The sequence below is a fragment of the Stenella coeruleoalba genome, assembly GCF_951394435.1.
Source record: "Stenella coeruleoalba genome assembly, chromosome: 5".
Lineage (NCBI taxonomy): Eukaryota > Metazoa > Chordata > Mammalia > Artiodactyla > Delphinidae > Stenella > Stenella coeruleoalba.
Genome location: NC_137150.1, coordinates 116,139,884 through 116,158,173, shown reverse-complemented (window position 1 = coordinate 116,158,173; position 18,290 = coordinate 116,139,884). Strand labels below are relative to the sequence as shown.

General features: G+C 35.6%; 1 protein-coding gene across 6 annotated transcripts in view; it reads left to right on the top strand.

Annotated features, from left to right (window-relative positions):
* NRIP1 (nuclear receptor interacting protein 1) overlaps nucleotides 1-18,290 on the top strand; it is a 100,316-nt gene that overhangs the window by 46,237 nt on the left and 35,789 nt on the right. For 5 of the 6 annotated variants that reach the window (XM_079923182.1, XM_079923183.1, XM_079923180.1 and 2 more), the window contains exon 3: nucleotides 446-569. The gene's annotated coding sequence lies outside the window, so the exon portion shown is untranslated. Of the gene's footprint in view, nucleotides 1-445; nucleotides 570-6,223; nucleotides 12,746-18,290 lie in introns of those variants that run through there. The other variant, XM_079923184.1, reaches the window with a different exon arrangement.

Here is an 18,290-nt window from a genome sequence, read left to right as displayed (position 1 = left end):
ATAGGTAGTATTTTGAAACAGACAAAGCTTAATATGAAAGAAACTAGCTATTTTTTTTCTTCCTTTTTAAAAAAATTTTGGAAATACATCCTTGGGAGGATTTAGAATTTTTACATGTAACTTAACTGAATTCGTTTGATAGAAATTTGAAATTAACAAAGGTTAATAAGTGCATCCTAGCAACTATAAACCTTTTTCACAGTTTGTTTTCTTGAAGCATCTACTTTTATCAAGTAAATGTATTATCTAGAAACCAAAAACCTTTTGCTTTCCTTTAGTGATCAATTTATATTTCATAAACAGTCCATATTTTTCTGTCAAATGACTCTTTCTGTATTGAACTTGAACAAGAAAAGATACTGAGAAAAGTTTACAGAACTTCACAAAAGATATTCCAGAATCTGGTTTGGAATTGATGCCAAGCTATCTTTTTCCTCTTCTTAAGATACACACTAGATTGAAGGAGGAGTGGGGAATCTGAAGACTCCAAATGGCATCAGAGCTACTTTTCAACAGCCTTCTCAGTTTCCTTTCTCAGAAAGCAGAGACTCAATCCTTGGAGACGGATGGTGAGAATATTTTTCCTGAGTTCATAAGGCTTAATCATCGTGACTTTAATATATTTCAGACAGTCCTTTCTTAGTTACCAATTAGCTTATAATCACCAGATTTGTATTTTGTGCTTTATCTGTGCAAATTACTTCATTAGGCAGTGTTTTTTGTTTGTTTGTTTTTTTAAGTGAATAGGATACACTCTCATAGCTAAGGAACTTACAGGGAAAGAATAAATATAGATAGGTAAATAAAATCAAACAGCAGAAAGAGGTTAAATGCCATGAGAAAAACACAAGCAATATTCTTGAGAATTCACAGGTGTAGATTACTTCTGGAGATAGGGATTAAGATGTTTGAAAGAATAGCATTTATGTTGATGATGCTTAATTTGTTTTTACCAAAAACAAGGGAAAATGGATAGTTAATAGAAAACCGAAAATAGCAATCTGATTTCAGATAAAAAAGTTAATTATTGTTTGGAGGAAAAATAGAAGGATATTTGGTTATTGTGGGCTTATTATAGTATAAGTCAGTGATTACTTTTTGAATTATATAAAATGGTTACCTCTTACAGGGCAAATGATACTGTATCAGCATTTCTGAGAAATGATTTAAAAATCTGATTAAATTATCATAAGTAGGTGGGCAATGCAACAGAAAGAGATGAGTGAGTGGCTAATTCTACTTGGATTAACTTGCTTGTTTTCTGGTATAGCTACAACCTAAATGAATCGGTCATGTCTTAAGCTCTTGGACCTTATGCTGCTCACGCATGGGCAGAAGAACTACAAGTAAACTGGGAAAAGCCACAGTGATTGATTATTGTGCTCATAATTAGTTGTTTGGAAGAGAGATAGCAGATAGACTATCCTAAATTCATGGTGTTTTAATGGGCCATGATGTTTCAAAAGGGGGATGGCAACTTTGAACCAGATTTGTCCTCTACCTGTAAGCATAATATGGTTGGCACAGTGATAATACTAACTCCTTTTCCTTCACTGTTGTGATTATGTTCAGAAAATCTAGTGATGAAGTTTTTATTTTAATCATTCTACTTCTCTCTTATTCTAATTACTCTGCTTATTCTTTCTTGTAATTTCAGCAAGGAAATCTTTAAAACATTATACTTATTAAATAAAAATGCTATAAAACTATTAGTAATTATTGGTTGCTAGTCATTTTTCACATTATCACTTATTATTTTTTCCTCTAAATTGAGATTTTAAATCTACCTAACTTTTATTTATAAATATTAAAAGTTCTTTCATTCAGGTATAATTATGTGGTAATGTCTGATAGTCTGAAATCTGCTTTTATATTTGTTGAAACATAGTTGATATTGAACCCCAATTGTCAACTTTTAATTCTGTTAAAATGAAAATTATAATTATGCATATTCTTGTGACCAGCAAGATATAATTATATCTTGTTTGTTGTTCTTAATTTTCATCACCCTTGTTTTGTGGTAAGCACCAACCACTTTTAACAGTTGGTAAATAAATTGTAGATAGCCAGATGGTAAATATACATAGCCAATAAATTGTCCTTGAAAAATGATCAAATCTAGATCTTTCTTCCAGATAGAAGATGGATTATTTAGAATACACAATGAACAACTTTGAAAGCAATTAAAGTTGAATTATTAGTGATTATCTATATCATTTACATATATTTTAAAACATTTCAAGATTTTAAAAGTGAATATGTTAAGTGTGTTTTTTCGAAAGTGTGTTTTGTTAAACAGCTTTTCCTTTTGAATGAGGAACCCGTGATCAAATAAGTTTGGGAGATGTTGCATCATAGTGTATAATACCTGTTCACTAGAACTTACATTAGCCAGTGGACTGTCAGTCTCCAAAAGGAGTATCTAGTCCTTTTGGACAGAGATACTGTCCTTCAGATACAGAGTCCAGTACTCTGTCGTATAGCTAGTATACGACAGAGTACAGTTGAAGACTCTGGACTAATATATTTCATAAGGTTTTACTATAGTTTGTTTGTCATACAGCTCCACTTTGAAACCAGTCGTGTTATATTTTTAGGTATAGTGATGTCCTGAATGAGAGGCCAAAGAGGATGATTAGGAAAAAAGGAAAAGGATTTGATTAATTGAATATTGCAAACCATATGAAACATGAAGTGTTTATAAAGCTTCTTAGTATCTTAGACCAAGATTTCCCTTACTCACTTGATAGCTCCCCCTTTTGAAAGAAATAGTCACCCCATCTAAGTCACAAAATACAGTCACCCTTTATTGTACTTTAGAGGACTCCATGTGCTTTCTGTGCTCTGTTCACCTCAGTGCGTAACGTTTATTAGCTAATTTTGATAAATATTGATAATACAAAAGTTAATATCTTGGGTAGAATTAGGTAATTGACCATAAATCAGTTTAGTTTAAAACACTTGAATATACTCATTTTCTAAGTGGAGTTTTTTTTTGTTATAGCTCATGATTTCGCACTGAGAAGAGTGCTTTTTTGTACAATTTTCCCTAGTTCAGTTAAGTTGTTGGTGATTGTTTCAACAGATGTCTCAAGTGTTAAAACTTTTATGTCCTATATAGTATCTATATGAAGAGATGAAAATGTGGGCTGGTGAGTTCTAACAGATTGGGTTACCAGGTTGGAAGTGAGGCTAATTGTCAACATGGAAAGTCTTCCCCAAACTTTATATAACACTTCTCAAAGTAAGGTTTTTAATTTAAGAAATAATACTTTAAAAAAGGTGTTTAAACTTCTATACAAAGTTTTCAATGAGGACATGGTACTGGTGAAAGCAAGATCAATCCAGAATCTGGGTGAGTCACTGCGGTTGGGGTTAATTGCCGTAAACTAACTTGGCTATCTCACTGATGTTTCCCTGGATTCGTGGACAACCTGGGCAAGAAAATTTGGGTGTTCAGCTCAAATGAAGCATCGTTAATTTCCGACATAGCTTCCACCCACTCTTTAGTTTCCTTTCCCATGACCAGCATCTTGGTTCAGAGTTCTTTTCTCATCTGGAGCTCTTATGCTGCTAAGCCTCCATACTGATGTCCTTGCTCCAGTCTCTCACAGGCGCTAGATCTTCCCCAAACTCCAATTTGCTGTGTCACTCCTTTGATCAAAATAATTCAACGATCCCAGTAGCATAATGACCATAGAAAAATAACAGACCTTCTTTAATCAATCCTAATTTACCATTACAATGGGAAACATTCATATAATTAACATTTTTCTGAATTTGATGTCTTTGAAGAATTGATTTTCCCTAAGTCTTTTACTTAATACCTTAATTGACATAACTAACATTATTCTGGGAGGAAGATTCCCACTATACCAAGCCTCTGGGTCAACTAAGGTTTTTTTCCCTCTCCCATGAAAGGTTTCAAATGAAGTAATTAAAATAATTTTAAAATGTGTTGATTAAAGTGTCAATTCACTTTCTCTTCTTACACAGACCGTAGTCTTTTTTTACTTAAATTAACCGTGTTGAACCTGATAATTTTCCTTGATTCTCTGGTACATTTGCCCTTCAACCACATGGCCTGTGGTTTGCACATCTGAAATTGGTGTGATTCTAACAGTAGAGCTTATTATGCACTTTATTCAGATAATTAGACTCTCCCCATTCTAGATTAGAGACTACTAGTAATTTTCAAACCCTATTTATTTTCTCTTTTGCATTTACTTAATAGAGAGATTGTTGATAGTACAATCTATGCAAGCTTCTAGCTTGAAGCTTTTATCTCCCGCTATTGCTACTCCCTCATTCCTGCCATCTTGCAGCTTGTCCACTAAGCTTCTCGAAATATTTGTGGTGATGGGCGAGTTTTTGTTTTGTTGTTTTTGCTTCATTATTTTAGTAAATCACTTTTATTGTGTTTTTAAGAAGCTTCTATCTCTGGCAGATGGGAAATTAAGAAACAAACATACAAATTATACATCCAAATCTTTCATCATTAAATTCAAAAGACATCAAATTACTTTGTCAAATTGTATAAAAGTTTCTAATTACTTGTAGTTTGTGTTGTTTAAGTGGATTACCTAAAGTTTCTAGAACATACTGTGTACTGCTGTGCTTCCCTGCTGGGACTAATGCTCCTCCCACTGCCTAAAGGGTGTTTTTCACTTCTTTTCAAATTGGCAAAGCCTCACCTTTGTTAGAGCCAGTTCACATGCCACCTCTGTGGAGTGCCTTCACTAAAAAAAGTGTTGCCTGCCTTCTCACCCCATCTTCTTCCCAAGAATTTGCCCTTCCGTGCTTTTTTCCGCTTTGTTCATACCTTCTCTTATAGTACTATCTCATTATGTCACTGATTATATTTTTTCCTGACAAGATTGGGTCCACAAAAGGCTAGTTTATCGCTTAATTATCCTTCTCTCCTTAGCTCTCAACACACAGCAGCTTCTTTATAAATATCTGTGGAGTCGTTACTTCGTGTAAATTCAGAATAGCACTGACTATGGAAAGATGGGAGATATTTCATATCCCCTGTAGGCTTTTTAAAAGGTCATGCTCTTCTTTTCCCACCAGAGTTTTGGAAGCATTTCTGCACAGAGAACAATGTTTATCTGTCATAGTTATAATGTAAGTTCTTGAGAATCAGGAAGTAGAGATTTCATTTGAAGAGTAGAACCAAGATTGTACTTCTCAAGAAGCACTTCTTTACTGTTGCGGCTCAGCAGCAGTTCTCAAACTTCTTGTCTCAGGACCCTTTCATACTCTTAAAATATTGAGAACCCCAGAGAGTTTTTGTTTATGAGGGTCATATCAGCCGATATTTACCATATTAAAAATTTAAACTGAGAAAAATTTTAAAACACAGAAGTACACAAGGATGCACTCCAGTAGCCATCAACACAGTGCCATACATCCTGTAGCCCCAGACAAACTCCACTGTAGAGTTATGAGAGAAAGAGACAGGAAAGCAGATAACAGTTTAGTGTTATGAAAATAGTGTTGACCTCACGTTCCTCCTAAATGGATCATGGGTACCCTTGGAGTCCCTGGACCACACTTTGAGAACTGCTGCTTTACAGGAATTCACTTTAATTGCCAACAGAATATTCTGTATTTTTATTTCAATAATGTTTTAACCTAGCTTTTGTGTTTGTGGGTTAGTATTAATAAATTGCCTTTTTTTTTTATATGTCTGCATGGTCTATCATGTTACCCACTCTTCTATTAATGTCTAGACATAGAATGTGCTGGAACCTATTACCAGTGTTGGCTTGGCAGCTGTAAGAAGGAGATGCTTACTCAAGGAGAAGTAATTTTATTTGTGGATACTCAGTAAGATCATTCCTAGTTATGCCCTGTCAGTACCCTGGCTTTTTTGTTTTTTAATTAATTTATCTTTTAACATCTTTATTGGAGTATAATTGCTTTACAGTGGTGTGTTAGTTTCTGCTGTATAACAAAGTGAATCAGCTGTATGCATACGTATATCCCCGTATCCCCTCCCACCCTCCCTATCCCAACCCTCTAGGTGGTCACAAAGCACCAAGCTGATCTCCCTGTGCCATGCGGCTGCTTCCCACTAGCTATCTGTTTCACATTTGGTAGTGTATATATGTCCATGCCACTCTCTCACTTTGTCCCAGATAACCCTTCCCCCTCCCCGTGTCCTCAAGTCCATTCTCTACATCTGTGTCTTTATTCCTGTCCTGCCCCTAGGTTCATGAGAACCTTTTTTTTTTTTTAAGATTCCATATATATGTGTTAGCATACAGTATTTGTTTTTCTCTTTCTGACTTGCTTCACCCTGTATGACAGACTCTAGGTCCATCCACCTCACTGCAGATAACTCAGTTTTGTTTCTTTTTATGGCTGAGTAATATTCCATTGTATATATGTACCACATCTTCTTTATCCATTCATCTGTCGATGGGCATTTAGGTTACTTCCACGTCCTGGCTGTTGTAAATAGTGCTGCAGTGAAAATTGTGAGTACCTTGGCTTTTAAGTGCTAATCCTTTTTATGACTTGTGAACCTCCAAATACTTCTTCTGTGATGATTCTCTGTACTCCAGAGGGTTTGGAGATTTGGTCATTTTCTTAATTATTTCACAAAGTAAAGTTTGTATCTTTTTCAGGGGAGTGAGAAGTCTTCCCTTGGAAATCTTTTCTTCTGGTCTCCTTTGTTTGACCTTCCCCTCCATTTGCCTCAGCCTGATCCCTGATGCTGGCTCTCCTTTTCTGAAAGTGCTGTCTGCTTTCTGGTAGACAGTTACTTGGCCCTAGTGACTCCTGTTCTTTTTTACTCCCTACCTTCTTACCTTGGCTGATACTCCGTTAAGTTCTTTCTGAGGTCTTAGCAGGACAGTTAGTCTCTTACACTATTTGATGACTCTCTTCAAATTAAAAGGGTACTTACTGGTTCTTCCCCGGAGAGTTTTGGGAATGCATTGTGTATACCTGTCAGCTGCATGGGAACACCAAGATGGCTGCTCATTCAGACTCTTGTTAATTCACTGACAGTTCAATATTCTGTTTACGCATCATCTTTTTATTGTGTGGTGTCATGGTGTGAGCTGTAATTTGGGGATTTATCATTATGAGTGATAAACTAGAAGCACAAAGCTGATAGAATGTTGGGAACTTTTTATTTTTTAATTCTGTGTCCTAAACATAGTAGGCAGTCAGTAAATGTTTGCTTAGTTAATTTTATTTTCATTAGTGTTGATGAAACTCTGAGCTCCAACAACGACCTTATGGTTTAAGCCAGGTCTCTCCCTTTTATAGCCAAGGGAGCTATGCCATCACACTGTTCTGAAAAAGTACATGTCGCTGCCTTATCAGCAGAATCCTTACCCGATACTTAATGAAGATTGCCATTTGAAATATACAAAATTCAAATCTCCAACAGAATTCTGATTCTGACTCTTTGTTGAATACCTCCTCAAGAGTTCTTAGTTTTCTTGAAAATTCGTTATGTCATGTTACCACAGTGTTTTACAAACCTGGGCTTGAGTCACCATAATTTTTTTCTTCCTTTTTTGATTTAATGAATGTGGTATTAAAAATACCCTATTTTATAACACTATTTCTGTGATATAAATTGCTTACTAAATATTTAAACCAAGCTTCATTGTTTTTCAGAGTTGTCTTGTTTCTTCAACTCTCCTTCCCCTGCCTTATTTTGACTGTGTTTTCTTCTTTGCACTAATTTGCTTCAATTACTTTTCCCCTCCAAGCCATCAACAACTCTACAGCTTCTGTTTTTGTTTTTGTCTTTTAACATGCATTTAGTCATACCATTGCCCGTAAACCTACTGCTCACTAGATAAAGGCCAGCTCCTTGGCATGACCTTGATTCAAAGTCCTTGGTCCTGATTGCGTTTTCAGCCTAATCTCTAGTCACATTGGACCACCGCGTCCTGTATCACACTCAGCAATACCCTGCCTTTAGGTGCTGTTTTTGTAACCTAGAGTGACTGCCATTCTCTTCTGCCTACTCATTTTTTTTAACCATCATTGACCACCACCTAGGGCACAGACACAGATAAGCTGAAAACTTAGTTACAGCCCACTCTGTTCCTAGAGCACTTTTTACAAACTTCAGCCGTAGCATTTAGCACATAAACTCTGTCTTCTTTTGCACAGTGACTAAAGAAAAATTCACATGTACTGTTCACTCTCATATACCTACTGGGTGTTCCTTCCTACCCCATTTGTATGCCATTTGGGAAGGCATACCTGAACTCAAGTGAGTTTGGTTGCCACTCAGCATAATCTTGAACTCAGTCTATTTTTTTAAATGGGTATAATTTGCAACCTATTGGACCTTAATACATGGTACACCTTACACTAAATACTCTTTACAACTAATTATGACGTGTCTTATATCTGATGATGAGAAACTAACATCATAAGGTGGAGATACACTGATTTTAAGTTATTGCATTTTAAATATTATAGCTGTTTGTTCCCCTAGATTATTTCTTGAGAGCTGTAGCTACTAAATTAAACTTTAAGGGTATTGCAGGGAAGACTCACACCCTCTGCTGGTATTAATACCCTCTCTTTTGGCCTGCATTGGAAATACTGTAACATTACAATAAAAAAGTGTTCTGCTGATTGCTTATAATAAGACTGAGATTGCCTTATCTTGTTTTACGTATGTTCACTTTCACTATTCTGATTTTTCCCCCTCTTACCAGTGTATTCATCATGCTAGGAATAAGGAATTTAGTAAACATATCACGTAATTTTTTTCCCTGTTTTAATTTTAGTAAGCTGTATGCAACATGCATGACGTTTATGACTTAACCAGCTAAAAGCTTGTTCTTTTAAAAAAAATGCAAGACATTAATGTTGATGGAAATATACTCTCTTAATGTTAACCTATCACTTGCTGCAAATCTAAAAGATAACAGATAGACTCTTTTAAGTCTTCCATTCACTACACAAAAATATGAGCCAGAAAAAAATTCCACCCGAATTCAATGGGAGGGTTTAGTTTTAAGGACTAATAGCTGCCTCATCCTTTGTGATTGCTTGCTTACATAATTTGTTATGAAAGAATGCTTCTAGGTAAACTGTGTCTCCAGAATGCTTGTGATTTGTTCTGTTTTGCTTGGGAAAGGGTTAAGAGGAGACAACATCCTGTCAAAGACCTTGTTTTTAATTTTGCTTCTCACACTGGCACAGATCCTGCTAAGAGCAGCCCAGATTAGTTCGGAAAACCTTTGAAGAGATTTAAGATGTCCTTCAGCCAGTTTGAAGGTTTTTGTCTTGCAAATCCAGTACAAGGGCGCCTGCAGGCATCTCGACCCTTGCTGTGCTGCTGATGCAGCTCAAGGTCACACTAACCCGCCCTGTGACATTCAACAACAACAAAAAATTATGCGGTGAAACTGCTTCAGCGTTCAGCCAGCCAACAACTTCCTTTAGTGAGGAACTGAGGAAGAAGTCTTTTTTTTTTTCCCCCCTCTTTTTCTTTTTCTGGGGGCTCTGTGAATTTTTGCTGTAGGAAATAATCCTGGATTTCTGGTATGTGTGATGACAAGGTCATTTCTTAATTAGAACACATGTAAAGAACAAAGCTAAATGGCTTCAAAACAGCTTTGTAGTTGATGGAGAGGATTTAAATTATTTAAAGAGATAGTCACCCGTGTATGATGAAAGCTGAATTCTAAAGGCATTAACTCCTTCATTCCTGTCTATATGCCATTACTTTGAATTCCTTAGTCTGACTTTTAGAAGGTTGCGTTCTAAACTTAAGAAAATTTATAAATGGCCGTTTTTTAACAGGGTGAAACATAATTTATAAATCAAATTCTTGGATAAACTTTTAATGGAGAAGTTTTCTCCCCACAACATTTATCTCCTGGAAATTTTATCAAATGGTTTGGTTTAGGAAGTAGGAATCAGAAACTTTTTCTGCTGGCAACTGTGATTTATTTATAATGTGTTGGGGAGGGTTGAATAAAATGCTTCTTTATCACCTCACCTTCTCTGCCTCACTTTTACATTTGTGATTTGGAATTATAGTAAATCACTTTGCCCTGAGTCTTTAGAAAATATAGCACATATCGTTCAGGTTTCTCAACTTTCAAAGAACTGGTGTAAAAAGACACACGTGTTTTTCCTAAGGGGGAAGAAAAGCAGTTTTAGTTTAAAATGGACTTTAAGAAAGTTGTTTGTGAACATAACGTGACGTTTTTGAGGCACAATGAAACCATGTCCATAAACAATAGCCATATTGGCCTCCCTCTCCTCTGTGGGACTTGTTTCCCCATTTTGTTCCTCCTTTGTTAGCTGTGAGTGCTAAGTACCAGACATTAGTTGGAAAGAGTCCAAGTAAATTGGCTTTCTAAGCTTGCGACTTAACGCATATCACCTCTATAGGATTAGAGCAGAATAATCAGAGAAGTTAAATTTATAGTTGATACTTTTTTGTGTGTATCATACATAGAAGCGCATCTTGCAGTTATTCCTTTATACACAAAATCACATCTCACATCATGTAGAGAAACTTTACTTCAACATTATGATATTAACATACGTTTCCTCAGAATTTGGTTGTTGCTTTCTTAAAGAAGATGTCTCCCTGTACGTGTGACCAGAGTAGATCCAGGGCACATACTTCAGGAAGGTGGATATGATATTTTAAGTGTGATTATTTGAACTGATATTTTGGACTTTGTGGCCAACAAATAACTAAGTTTCAGGGGATAGCCTGATGGATTGTATTAGAGGAACAGTTTAGAATTGACTAGATTTAATATTGTGGAAGATTTTCTCCTGTCAAGAAGCAGTGTATTTGGGTCCTCCATGAAAAGTAAAAAGGTATATACACTTTTAGCTTAGGGCTATTTTAAAGGATTTTAGGTTTGCCAGAAGAAAATGCTGGCGGGGAAATCGACATGCAAGGAAATGGGTAGTGCGATTCTGCGCATCCCTGCCCTTGCATGGAGTCTGGTATGCCCTTATGTCATGTATGACCCAAGCTCACCTGCTAGTAATTTCTAATTTACTGTCCTAATTCATCGATTTGTTATCGCTAATTGTTCTTCATTTACTTCTGTGTAGTTTCCAGTACCTAAAGGGTTGAAAGGTTGCTGTAACTGGCACCCGCAGCTGCTCTTTCTTTTGACAGGGGATAATTTTGCAGCCTATGCTTTGTGTGACAGCTGCCTAATTGGGCATTCTCCCCTTGTAGCAAGCCTGCCTTCTCCAGCCTCCCCGCTGACAAATGGTGGTGGATTATAGATGAGGACACGCTGACCCATACGACCTTGCTGAGGCAGCGGGGAGGGGCCTCCTGCTACTTGAGGGAAGCTTTAGGTCATTTAGAGGACAAGGTCACTAGCCAGGTGGGGAAATGACATGATATCACATGACAGTAGCCTGATGACATGGTCAGTGTGTCAAGGACAAATGCATCAGTCTCGGTTAAACATTATTGCAATACTTCATAGAAGGCTTAGTATTTCTTAATTGTTCTGCTGTTTTTTTTTTTTTTTTTAGAAAAAGGATGAGGGCAGAATAATACACGTGTATTTTAGCAGTTTAAAGCAGTTGTTTACATGAAAATAGACCTGGTTTAGAAAGCCTCCTCATAATTTTCTCCAGTCATCCAGAGTGTTTTGTTCTTAATTATTGTTTAGTTTGCAGTCCTTTGACTATCGGTACTATTCAAGAGTTACTTGAAAATTAAGGCAGGCACATAAAAATGAGGCATTGTTATATTGTTAAAAAATATTTAACAACTTCTGTCATCACCCTGCTCAATGATTGGCATACCTTTTCATATTTCGAATAAAAGAAAAGTAAACCAAGTGAAAATGCTTAATTGAAAGGAACCTCAAAACTCTGGATTAATGAGATCATAAATACCACCATGCCGTCATAATTATAAAATGCTAAAGATGTTTTTTAAGTAATTTTTTGAGACCTGAAAATATTTGTTAAATACCATGGGATTATATTTAATGTAAAAACTAAAAGATAAATGAAGATCTTTTAGATATCGTTTCACTATTGGTGATATACGTGTTTTTCTTGGATAAGTGGATTTGAGCTATTATAATACCCTTTTTTAAGTGCAAACTCTTAAGAATCCTTGCTGAGTCTGTTAACCCTATATTAATACTTGAAAGAGTAAGTCCATGTAAACTGTATTGGATAGTCCAATTTAGAAAAATGCCTTCTTTTAAAAACAGTGAACAGTTTAATGCAAAAAATATTGTTCATGATTCTTGTTTTCTGGAAAAAAAAAAAATTGTTGTTGGGTACCGTTGAATCTAAGCCCTCAGTTCTATGGGAGATAATTTTATGCCCCTGAGGTAAAAAAAAACTATCAGTGGTAAAAGTGTGATGAATTAGTTCACTGAAGTAGACACATCTGTATTTTCATGGTTTGTGCATGGTGTATGAGTGTGTGTGTGTGTGTGTGTGTGTGTGTGTAATTTTGACCGTGCTGTGCATGTGTTTAGCTGCTCTCAAACTCTGACTCAAGCTTGGTGGAGGTTTAATCCTGTGCCCTTGTACACGTAGACTTGATTAGTAGTTGTGGTTATCTCAGCAGAAGACATACCGCCCTCTTCCTTGTATTGGTCGGGACCTGGGCATTGGGGAGTCAAGGCAAAGGAGAAAGAAAAGAGATTTTCCATTAGTATTCTGTGAAAGCCTTACTGTCTGCAGAACAAATTGATTGCTCCGGTGTACCTGTGCTTGGCACCACTGCTGTGAAAGAAAGGTAGGGTTGTAATCTGTTTTATTGTATTACATATTGTGACACTCCAGGAATATTTAACACGCGCTCTTTCTATGGCACGTGCTATAAGTCTAAGTTTAAAAAAAAAGGAAGTAAATGAATGGAAAGTATGCAAGAGCAGTGGGTTACAGCTTTATTTACTTCAGACCATGAGAGTTCATTCGAATAAGATCATTTTGCTGAAAGCATCGCTGGGAACGTAACCTGATTGATAACAAAACACTATAAAGTGTTCTGAGGCACTAATCTGTTTCACTGCTTGAAACGTGTCAGGCAGAGATGAAATTCAAGCCAGTAATGTAAAATTTTAAGCACAAGATGAATGGGAGAAGTCAGGGAGGTGGTTATGAACCTAATTAGTTTAGGAAATGATTTTTAATTATTTTCCAGTACGTTATGTTGTTAAAGGTCCTACATAACGTGATGCAGAGAATAGGAAAGAGATTTTCATTAAAAAAAGAAAAAAAAAAGGTAGCCACTATACCACCTTAAGCTACATTAAAGAAATTAAGAAATGTATTTAGTTTATTCTTTCACTAGTTTTGTTGTATAAATATTGTACTGTTTGATTCTGCTGTGGGAAAGGAAATTGCAATGTTTCTTCCAGTTTTTTTTTTTTATATATTAATTCTGTGAACGTTCTTCGGATAGAGACTTACGGTGTAAAATTTGGGATTCCTTAATATGAATTGAATAAATGTTTTAATATTTCACAAAATGATTGAAGCACCTATGATTGGGGTTTGACCCCTTGCCATTTTCAGGCACTCTTGAGATGTTGTCGTAGCTGCACTCTTCAGGTTATGTGAAAATCTGTACTGTGAGGGTAGAGGAGAAATTCCTCTTGTCCAAGTCTCCTGCCCTGTGTGAACTGCAAGTGCCCTTTGCCTCCTCTGTCCCTGTCCTGATCCTTCGATTACAATCAGAGCACTTGATTTAGGAGAGAGAGCAAGCAAAATAGTTCACTGATGGAATTAAAGTTGTTTTCCATTGTTTCCTTTTATGTTCTTAAAATCAGTATATAGCTTTACATTTTTTAGATTACATTTCACTACCATTTAAATGTGTGAGTAATTGTTCTGCATATACTAATTATACATTGTAAAAACATTCTGATACGGAAGATTGGTGTAATCAGAGGCCATGCATATTGGTCTCGACTATTCCCAGGTACTTTTGTAGAAAAATGTGTGAATGGAGAAACATTTTTAAGCATTTGGTTTTTGTTGTTGTTGCTGTTTTTGTTTTTGTTTGTTTTTTTATTCAACAGGTTCTTTAATTTTACCAGTAATCTTGAGAAATAAGGAATGAATATCACTATTTTCATTATAAAGATGAAAAACATGAAATTAGCTAAATTTCTAAATGGTTATCTTGACTACTTTGATGATTATAAGCATTTGTGAAGTTAACGAAATACGGTTTTCTGACATAAAACATGGATTAAAATTAACTATTTGAGGTCATATTATCTATTAAGGAAAAGAGATGTTTTTAAGAACTTTTTAACTCAGTGACCAAATTAAGACTATTAACTGTTTTCAGTTGAATATCAGCCATCAAAATTATTAGTATTGTACTCTTACATAGTTTTGTGGGAAGTTTTTTTTTTGAAAAAATGTGGATTGAGAAAATGTAGAGGAAAAAATAAACCATAGAACTAAGAATCAGAATATTTTATTTTCCAGCATAAAAGATGTTCTGAACTCTTTCTAGTTAAAATTTTAGTTTTTAATTTTGTAATTATCTTACAAATTTTGAAAATCCTGTTATCTTTCACCCTTACAAAAGAAGTACATGGAATGTGTATATTTAATATATAAACAACTCAGAATGGGAAGATGATGGAGGAACTACCAAGTAGAGGAAATTTATGTTTATGTTTTCTTTTCTTGCGTTGGTGGTTGTACTTCTTCTTTTTGATGGAGTGGGAGATTGATTTTTACAGACAAAAGCTGTGTTCTTTATTTGATTGTTTTTTACAGACAAAAGCTGTGTTCTTTATTTACCAAAATAGCCATAGTGCTTGACACTGTACCTGGCACCTAGTATGTGATCAATAAATATTTGTTAGTCAAATGAATAAAGGACACTCAACCACTCTCCCCCACACACACACACTTTGTTTTTACTCTTGTCTATTTACATTTCCACTGTTCTCACGGTAGTAGTTTTTAGCATCTGCTTCCCTTCTGAAAGCATTATAGGTGTTGAAGGAATGGGAATTCAGTGTTTCAGAACCAGAGTAGGAACTGTGTTTGCAGAATTGTTTTTTCAGTCAGAGTAGTTCAAGTGACTGTGTCTTAAATTGTTCTTCCTCTGAACACAGACAAGCACGTGTAGACAGACACACTTAGAGTCCTTCTTCGCCTCACTTTGCGTCCATTCTTTTTTTTTTTTTTTTTTTTTTTTTTTTTTACCGTACGCGGGCCTTGCAGAGCGCAGGCTCCGGACGCAAAGGCTCAGCGGCCATGGCTCATGGGCCCAGCCGCTCCGCAGCATGTGGGATCTTCACGGACCGGGGCACGAACCCATGTCCCCTGCATCGGCAGGCGGACCCCCAACCACTGTGCCACCAGGGAAGCCCTGCGTCCATTCTTTTTCCTCATATGCTGGCCTGCTGTGATGTTGAATTTTTAAAGCGGTGAAATCTATGTCTTCTTAGATTCATTGTATGAGTCTAGATACATTATGCTTACTAACCAATATCAACAAATTATTTTAAACATCCAAGAAAACTGCACTGTAACTTTAGTCAGAGAGATTTAAATCTTTGGAGGAAATAAACGTTTGGCTTGTTATTATGACTGTTACTAATACTTTAAGCCATGAAATGAAAGTCATTCGTGAGGACAACTTTAAATATGTGGGTGATAACTTCTCTCAGCTCAGTTAATGAGCAAATGTTTTTATTGTTAGGTGTTCAACATTAGCGAGGCTTAGACCAGAGTTTTTGAGTGGTAGAACCTTACAGATCAGTTAATATAAAGAGTATATTTAACACATGAGAAAATTGGCCTTTACAAAGGTTGATACTTGGTCACTGTTATAAAACTACTTAGTAGCTGAGCTGGGGCTAAAATACAAATTGCCTAGTTTTATAAAAAGTGATCATTTTTTCATATGCTGTCAACTCTTTGCCTGATATTATCCTTCTAAAATAATAATTGTTATGTTGATACTAGCCAAATCTTATACCTATAGCCACAGTAATTGTAATTCATAACCAAATGGACTGTAAGTTAAAGCAAACGGACATTAAATCATTATATATATGTTTATGTATATCACTATATATATTTAAAATGATATACTTTCAGTTTAATTTACAGTCTATTTGGTTATGAATTATACACACAATTACTGATTGCTCGCTGTGAGTGTGGATCCAGTGTACCCTTCCTTTTCTCGTTTTTTCTTTTTCTACCAGTGTACTCTTACTCCAGAAGAATGACAAAGATATTGCATATCACTTAAGAAATATACTAAAAACGAGGAAAATATATACAATTATAGTATCTGTATTAGAATAAATTTGTGAATTTATTTACAATCTCAAATAATTACACTATAATCCATTAACATTTAATATCTTACAGCAGTGTTTTCTTTAATAGTGTAATCAGGCTGAGCAAAGACAGTGGGCAGCCAACTGAGACTCTTGCCGTGTAGGGACCTCCAAGGAGGGGTACTAACCAGGCATGACCCCCTGCAAACATAATTAAATGTTGAATTGCCAAATTCAAGAAATATTCTAATTCAGATTGTTCATGGAAAGATTAGACTCCAGGGGGTAGAGTTTGGTTTGCAAATACAGTAGGTCCTGGCAGTACATGTCAGATGGGTATCCAAGTTAAAGACTGAGAGGGTCCGTCCAAAAAGCAGTGCCTGACAAGACTAGACTTGCCTTCATCCAGCTGGGCTGGTTTTATTTCCAATGGAGAAATGAACAAAGAACTAGAGACACTGTCAGAAAACCAAATTGGCCAAGCATAGGGGCAGTGGGGAGACCAGTGGGCAGTGGAGGTGTGGTTTAGGGACTTGGCTCATGCTCCAAATCAAGTGTACATGAAGCGTATAAGTCGTACGGATGGCAGTAAACTGTTTCCAAGCCTTTCCCTCCTATTAGTAGATTAAAATTCACACCTAGCTTTTTGAAAGTTCAACAATTGGACAGAGCAAGGTTTGCAGGCAAACTATTTAACCTCTCTAAACTTCACTTTGCTTCTCTTCAAAATGGGGATTATTATAATATCAACCTCGCTAGGTTAGTATGAAGGTTAAATGAGAAGACAGTGTGTAGTGCCTGGACCATTATACATATCTGATAATTATTTATTTGTAGGTGTGCGTGTCTGAGTATAAGATAGTCATGCCCTCTGTGGATGTATGCTTTATACCACTGTTAATAAGAGGACTTGTCTAGGTAACCATAATATGATGTAGTAGAGCTGTTCGGGTATCTCAAAATGAATGACACAGTCTTTTCATCTTCTATATGCAGCGTGGTGAAGCCGAGTTTAAACTCTTATTCCTATTTTTTTACCTGTTAATTTAGTCTCATATTTCAAACTAAAAAAAAAAAAAAAAGGGTCTGTAACTTTAATAATATGATTCCCTCTCACAAACTACATATTCTTTGCCTTGATCAGTTATGTGATTTTTATTTGTAGGAGTGACTTTATTAAAATATGTATCAAAACTGTGCATAATTTTCAATGACCACCTTTCCATCTAACAGTATAAAATGTCTAAGTGAATCATGGACCTCACTTTAGAATTATAGAAAATAATTTGGAAAATGAGAACCCAGAGCAGATAAGGTAAAGTTTAATTTGTTTAAATCTTAGCTAAAAAGTTTTCATTTTCTTCAAGTGCCACTCATAGTTTCTAGACTTTTCTTCCTTTAATTATAGAAATTATTTAGCAGTTATAGACTTTTGCAGATCCTTAGGACACTAGGGTGATCTGAGTTTAACAAATGTAAAAGCCAAATAAACAACAATTAACACAGTACTTTTCTCTGGACTGCACAGAAGAGAGGAATATTAGAAATTTCTTACGATTTGATCTCAGCTTAAATAAGATGTTACTTTTTCATTATATCGTACTTGTAATTTTAAGTGAAGTGATTATTTCTTTTGATCTTTATAAAAGCGTATTACTTGAAAATCAGAAGGATTTCTTAAAGTTATACCTTGTAATCATCTTTACTTGGCTTACATGATAAATTTAAGTAATTGTATATGTATTTCCTATGCTGCCAGTTGCTTTTTAGTATTATGTATAGAATTAAGCGGTCAGAGAGAAACTAAGAATATGTATAGACATCCACTTATTCAGCAGAAATTGTGTCTCAGCTGTGCCTGTAGCAAATAGAATAAAACTAATCCTTGTCCTCCTGGAGCAGTAAGTACGGTGTAACAGTAGAAGACAAGCAGTAAACAAGTATTAAAAAAACAAAAACAAAAAACAAGGAAAAAGTGTTACAGAATGAGAGAAGTCCTAAGACGATTGATCTCCTGGG